Source organism: Octodon degus, unplaced genomic scaffold, assembly GCF_000260255.1.
Source record: "Octodon degus isolate 3935 unplaced genomic scaffold, OctDeg1.0 scaffold00007, whole genome shotgun sequence".
NCBI lineage: Eukaryota > Metazoa > Chordata > Mammalia > Rodentia > Octodontidae > Octodon > Octodon degus.
In genome coordinates, this window is record NW_004524583.1 from 9,040,123 (window position 1) to 9,047,944 (window position 7,822).

Below are 7,822 nucleotides of genomic sequence, written 5' to 3' on the forward strand. Positions count from 1 at the left end.
AAAAAAAAAAAAAAATGTAAAAAGAAAATTAAGAAAGCAATTAATTCATCAAATTAAGAGAAAAATATAGTTGAATCAAAGTAGTATACGAGAGAGCTCTCGCTGCCAGCTCAAGGAAGGATATCTCCCGGCCTGCAGCAAGGGGCCCAGCTGAGGGAAGGCAAACCCGCACCCTGCTCCTTTTCCATCGAGCGCATCTTAGGACTGGACCAGAAGAAGGACGGGGTGCCGCCGCTGAAGCCTCACAGGCCCTGGGCAGATGCCTGCAGCTCCTCAGGGAAAGATGGTAACCTGTGTCTACCCGCCCCGAGTCTGCCTAGCACAGTGGATCACCCAGGGACAGAAGAAAGAGTTTTAAACCGTGAGCATTACCTCTCAACCTCGGAAAGACTGGCCTTGAAAAGAGAGATGAGTTGGTGCAGAGGACGAAGACCAAGAACTGCGTTTACTCAAAACCAGATTGAAGTATTGGAAAATGTCTTTAGAGTAAACTGCTATCCTGGCATTGATATCCGAGAAGACTTAGCTCAAAAACTAAATCTAGAGGAAGACAGAATCCAGATTTGGTTCCAAAACCGGCGGGCAAAGCTGAAAAGGTCCCACAGAGAATCACAGTTTTTAATGGCGAAAAAAAAATTTCAAAGCAAATCTCCTGGAATAGATAGAGGAAAACTAAACCTGGGAACTATCTTTCAATCGCAGAATGTGAAGAATCAATAGAAATATCAAGGGTTTAAAATGTGATGTTTTCTTTCTTGCATTTTATTCAAATATTGTCATTTTTCTCTGAAAATATAATTGTAAATAATGGTGATTATAGCATGATACGTATTATATTGGGGCACTTTTACTTACACTAAAGACCTTTCCTATATATTTTAATAAACATTTTCAGAAAAAGCAGCTATTTTTAAGTAAATAAAGTTAATTTAATAAGTCAATATGCTAAACTCAATAAACTCATGACTTCCCGTAAGCTCAATTCCATTTCCAAAGTACTTCAAGTAAAATAATCTGGAAAAGAAGAGTACAGTTTACTTCAGTTAGCTTCCGTTGAGCACATTTTCAAATCTTGATTATGTTTTACTATATTGTAGAATATGATTTATTTGGGAATCTTCAGTTTTTATTGTTTTATGGAATAAATCTTCATATATCAAAACAAAAAAAAAACAAAGTAGTATACGATTTGCACAATGAAAACCCCAAAACATTATAGGCCTGGGAGATAGCTCAGTAGAATAAGTGCTTGTCTGGCAAGCACAAGGTCCTGAGTTTAATCCCCAGTACGTCAAAATAAATAAATAAATAAACAAACATGTAGTAATAAAAATTGTAAAAGTATAAAGACTTCGGTGAATGGAAAAGCACCTCCATGACCTCTTTGAGCTGCAGACACTGACTCTCACTGAAAACGTTTTGTAACAGTCATTCCATTTATTCGTAGATAATCAAGATTTGGAGAGCAAGGTGTTGCATGTTTCAAAAACTTTTCATTCCTTTTTCTCTATCAAAACATGCCCTTCAAGAATAATTTCTTGCTTCCACCACAGCAACCATCGAAGAACAGTAGTCATGGCCCTCCACTATCCTGTGACCATCGGCCTCAACAGGGTCCACAAGGTGACTAAGAATGTGAGCAAACCAAGGCACAGCTGCAGCTGCAGACGCCTCACCAAACACACCAAGTTCGTGCGGGACAAGATCTGGGAGGTGTGCGGCTTTGCCCTCTATGAGCAGCGCACCATGTTACTGCTCACGGTCTCCAAAGTGAAACACGCCCTCAAGTTCATCAAGAAAAGGGTGGGGATGCACATCCTTGCCAAGAAAAAGCGTGAGGAGCTGAGCAACATGCTGGCTGCAATGAGGAAGGAAGCTGTCAAAAGGATTGAGGCCCTCTGGAATAAAGCTTTGCAGAAAGTTAAAGAAAAAGAAAAAGAAAAAAAAAAAGAATTTCTTCACTCTGCTCATGTACTGTGCAATTGAGTTGTTTGCATTCACTCTTTTAAACTGTCCCTTTCTGGTTTGTGCATTTTTTCACCAAAATGTTTCAACTTTGCTTATGAGGAAAGATGGCTTAGTAACTTCATCACTGAAGGATAAAAACAGTTGGCAACAACTGCACGGTGTAACTTTCTGAGTTGCCTCTATAGTCAATATTAGTGGAATAGCTACATGTCTATAATTTAATATAAAAAGTATTATGGAGTTCAGGCATGTAATACTATGGCACTCCTCATATTTTAGTAGACCTCAAGTTCAAGAACCACTGACACTCACTGACCTTCACTTAGTGAAGAGAACTAGAGGCAGTCCCAGCCTCACACCATACAGGAGATATGGTGCCTATAAACCCCAGAATACTGTCAGAATAGCTCACTTTTCTGTCGACACCAAGTGAAACCCTTGTGTGTGCCTTGCGAATGTATAAATAGAGTAGAAACTACTCATATTATTGATTATTCTTCATATTTTTGGCATTCCTCTAGAATTATGCGTAATTTAACCCAGAAAGTCTTGGGGGTTTTCAGAATCGGTTGCTCAACATTGCTAATGCAGGAGGCACTGGGGAATTTTTACAGTTCCCAGGTAACTCTGGCACTCAGCATGCAATTAATCATCAAAAAGATGACACATCATGACTAAATAGGATTCATCCCAGGGATACTGGGATGATTCAATGTCCATGAATCAATAAGTGTAATAGACCACGTAAACAGAAGCAAAGACAAAAATAACACAATCATTTTAATTGACACAAAAAGAGCTTTTGACAAAATTGAACATCACTCATAATCAAGAAAAAGAAACCTGAAGAAAATAGAAGATCTTATCTCAATCTGATAAAAGCCATTTATCATAAACCAATGGCCAGGGCCAGGGAGATGGCTCAGTAGAATAAGCGCTTGCCTGGCAAGCACAAGAGCCTGAGTTCAATCCCCAGTTCTGAAAAAAAAAAAAAAAAAAAAAAAAAAAAAAAAAGCCAACATCATATTAAATGGGAAAATGTTCAATATAATTCTCAAAACATTAGCCAGAGTAACCAGGCAAGAGAAAGAAACAAGGCATAAGCACAGGAAAGGAAGAAATCAAATTTATCATATTCGCAGATAATATTATTCTCTACATAGAAGACCCAAAGAATCCACCAAAGAACTTCTGGACTCAACCACCAAATTCTGTAGGATACAAAGTCAACACACAAAAATAAAAGATGTTTCTGTACACCAATAATGAACTCAGTGAGAAAGAAATTAGGAAAGTGATTCCTTTTATAATAGCATCAAGAAAAATTAAATATTTAGGAATTAAACTAACCAAGGAAATTAAAGACTAAGAATCAAAAAATGGAAACATATCAGATTAAAAACCATCTACACAGCAAAAGAAACAAGCAATAGACTGAAGAGGCCACCTACAGAATGAGATGTCAAACTGGAAATTCCATTTGATGCAGCTATTCTCTCTCTCTCTCTCTCTCTCTCTCTCTCTCTCTCTCTCTTTCTCTCTCTCTCTCTCAACCAGGGATTGCACTCAGGCCCTTGCACTTGCCAGTGAAGTGTTTATTCTGCTGAGCCACCTCTACAGCCCGTTGACCCATCTATTCTCATGCATATGCATGTTTAAGTAGCATAGCTCACAATAGCTGAATCTTGGAAGTGGTCTACTTATATATGCACATCACCAGATGGATGAATAAAGAAAAAGTTGCATTTAGTACACGATGAATGCTATTCTGCTATAGTGAAAGATAAACTTAAGTCATTTGGATGCACTTTAAAACCATAATGCTGGGCCAGGGAGACAACTCAGAGGAATAAGTGCTTCCCTGGCAAGCGCAAGGACCTGAGTTCAATCCCCTGTTCCACAAAAAAAAAAAAAAAAGACCATAATGTTAAGAAAAATAAATTGGTCACACAAGTATCACATGGTCTCTTTTATATAATGAACCACAAGGATAAAGGACAAAATAAAATATAGATAATAGGAAAAAAGTCGTAAGTGTCACCTAAATTATTTCCTTCATGGACAAGCAGAGATGGGATATAGGATTCATCTATCAATTCAATGTAATTGTAATCAAATGTCCAACATGATTTTTAGTCTTGAATCTTCATAAACTAAAATTCATATGGAAGCCGGGCATAATGGTGCACACATGTAATCCCAAAGGTCTGGGAAACTGAGGCAGGAGGTTCACCAGATCAAGGGCAGCCTAAGCTACCTAGCAAGTTTGAGACCACCCTGAATCATAGAGTGATTTTCTCTCATAAATAAAGCTTTTAAATAAATAAAAGATGCCTAAGAAAAAATACAGGGCAGGGGCTGGTGAGATGGCTCAGTGGTCTAAAGCACCTACTTAGAACAAGCTTAGCAAAGCACAGGGACCACGGTTCAATCCCCCAGCACCACATGCCAGCCAGCCCCGCCCCCTGGTGAGCTGAGCTGGCCACACACACACACACACACAAATAAAAATAAATAAATAAATAAATAAATATAAATTTAAAAAAAAAATACAGGGCAAAGCACAGCCAAAACACTTTTGAAGAAGAAGAAGATGCTTTAAGGATTTGCCCTTCCGTATTCCAAATAGATCATAAAGCTATGAAAAGAAAGACTGTCTTGCCAGGCATGGTGGTATACACCTACAATTCCAGCATGTTGCCCAAACAAGGCCAGCATGGGTTGCATAACAACACTTTGTCTTGAAAAAAAAAAAAAACATTCGTATAGGGATGAACCAAAAGGGAATGGAATATCCTAAAAAGCTCAGAAACAGATCCAGGAATCTGCGAAATCTTAGTGTCTTCACCAAGCACTATAAATGAAAGTGGGGAAGAAAGATTACTTAGTAGGTGAACTCAACAACCAGCTATCTGCTCATCTGGATCCCTTAACACATTCCACATACACAGGGCCAGGGAGATGGCTCAGTGGAATAAGTGCTTCCCTGCAAGCGCAAGGGCCTAAATTCAATCCCCGGTTCTGAAAAAAAAAAAATTCTGCTTCTTTCCTTTGGCTGGGAGATGGCTCAGTGGAATAAGCACTTCCCTAGCAAGTGCAAGGGTCTGAGTTCAATCCCCAGTTCTGCCAAAAAATAAAAAAATAAAATAAATAAGTTACACATTCCACATATACAAACTCCAGGTGGACTGAAGATTCTAAAGGAAAAATTAAGATTTTTTAAATTAAGACTTAGAAGAAAACAGAACATCTTTATGAGCTGAGGTTAGGGTTTATTAAGTACCATACGCAAAACAGTAAATAAGACATTGATAAATTTGGACATTAAATTTAAGAATCCCTCTTCATCAAAAGGCGTTATAGAGAAAAGGACAAGGCACACACCAGGAGACAGTGAATACGGTACAGAAAGCAGTGATATAGAGATGAGCAACACAGTCTCTGTCATCTCAACTTTGCAATCCACAGACATTAATATAACAAATGATGCCCAAATAGTGTGAGGCATTAGAGGTATAAACAAAGTGGTGTAGAAACAAAGAAGGAAGCATTTAAATTGCCTAGACAATTTTCAAACGTTCTGTAAACTAAGAACTAACTGACATGGGCCAGGAAGATAGCTCAGCAGCATAAGTGCCTGCCTGGCAAATACGAAGTCCTGAATTCAATCCCCAGTACCAAAAAAAAAAAAAAAACCTAACTAATTGACATGTAGACTGAGAATTAAAAGTTGACTAGGGAGAAGGGTTGAAAGGAAGAGTGTTGGGAAGCAGCCCAGGCACAGAAAGTTGTTCAAACATAATAAAGATGTATTAGAATACAACAAAAGACAAAGATCTCTTAGTTCACTGAGGATAAAAGTTTGTACTAATATCGTTTAGACAAGATATCATGTCTGCATCTTGTCCTCTGAATAACTACTACAAAGACAACAATATGCAGTGTATTAATTATTATAAATGTCCTACTAACCTGTCTTGAAACTGTTTGATAGCTATTCTATTTTTTTCTCATTAAAATGAAAAGGCTTGAAAGGAAAAAAAGACAAAGATGTTCTTAAATGGTAGAGCTAGAGTAGCTCGGTGTGGAGTGCACATTCAGCGTGTGCAAGGCTCTGGGTTCAATCTCCAGCACAGAGTAAGAGAGCCAGGGAGCAAGAGAGCGAGCCAGTGAGAGAATTGAAACTTAATATAATTACAGTAACTGTTAAATATGAGGTTTAACCATGAAATTGTTAGTAGCAGGTCAGTAGTTAACCTTGAAGAATGGGAATAGGTGGAGGTGAAAGTACTCTCAGCTTATATACTATAACTTTTTATAGTATTTGAATTTTGTACAATACTTTTTAAAATTTATTTATTTATTTGGTACAAGGTCTCATTATGCAGCTCAGATTCATAGTGATCCTCCTGTCTCAGCCTCCCCAGGACTAGGATTACAGGAGTGCACCACCACATCTGGTTTGGGAGCCAGCATGGTACATCTGGGGTTCCAGGACTGGCAAGGCATGCGGTATCAGGGATCAAACCCAAGTCCTTGTGCTTGCCAGGCAGGCACTTAGACTACCAAACTATCTCTCCAACCAGAATTTTATACAATAAATGCATAAACATTTGAATTAAAGTTTAATTATTTAAATTTAAATTTTTCTTCACCAATAATCATTCAGACAAAGATCTTCTATCTAGAATATATAAAGAACTAAAACAATTAGGGCCCCAAAATTTAAAGACTCAATCTAAAACTGGGCATCTGAGATGAATACACACTTCTCAGAGGAAGAAAAACAAAAGGCAAATAAATACATGAAAAAATGCTCCACATCACTGGTCATTCGAGAAATGCAAATTAAAACAACATTGAGATACCATCTCACCCCAGAAAGAATGGCTATCATAAAGAAATCAACTAATAACAAATACTGGAGAGCCCTTCTCCATTGCTGATGGGAATGTAGACTAACTAGTACAACCACTATGAAAATCAGTGTGGAAACTCCTCAAAAAACTAGGACTGGAAATTCCATTCAATCCTTCTATTTCTCCTTCTGGGTATTTTCCCAAAAGAACTGCACACATCACACCATAGTGATACATGTGCACCCACGTTTATAGCAGCACAATTTGTCATAGCCAAATCTTAGAAGAAATCAAAATGCCTATCACCTGAGGAATGGATGAAAAAGATGTGGTATAGGGCTGGGAAGATAGCTCAGTAGAATAAGAGCTTCCCTGGCAAGCGCAAGGGCCTAAATTCAATCCCTGGTTCCGCCAAAAAAAAAAAAAGAAAAGAAAAAGATGTGGTAGTTTTATGCAATGGAGTATAAAAGAAAGACAAACCAGAAGCCTTCATAGGTAAGTGGATGCAACTAGAGGTTATACTCATAAGTGAAATAAATCAGACCCACATGTGTAAATATCATATTGACTCCCTAGTGTAAGAACCCAAAAGAAGAAATAAAACCTGAAAGGTATAACAGATACGTTAAACAGAAAGAAATGGAATTTTAAGAATTAAACAACAAATAGAAAAAGGAGAAAAGATAGTAAAAAAGGTAGGGGGGAAAAACATGCAAGTATATATACAGGATGGCTGAGGTAGTTGTACTAAGAATTTCCATCAGTTTTTTTTGAAAATAGCAGTTAATGTGTACAATTTTCACCCTGACTAACTCTGTATGCTGATATCTGGGAACTAAGCAACACATTGAGGATAGCAGTGTTTAATACAAAAACCATGATTGAATACCTGTCATCTTGGTCTTCTGAATATGTACCATTTATAATATACAATTATTGCTATACTCTCTTTAAAATAAGTTTTAAATACATATATATTATTTTTAAAGAGATCA

General features: G+C 37.5%; 1 pseudogene; it reads left to right on the forward strand.

Moving 5' to 3' along the window:
• The window catches only part of LOC101563455, a 1,623-nt pseudogene extending 962 nt beyond the window's left edge, over window positions 1-661 (forward strand).
• Window positions 662-7,822: the final 7,161 nt, after the last annotated feature.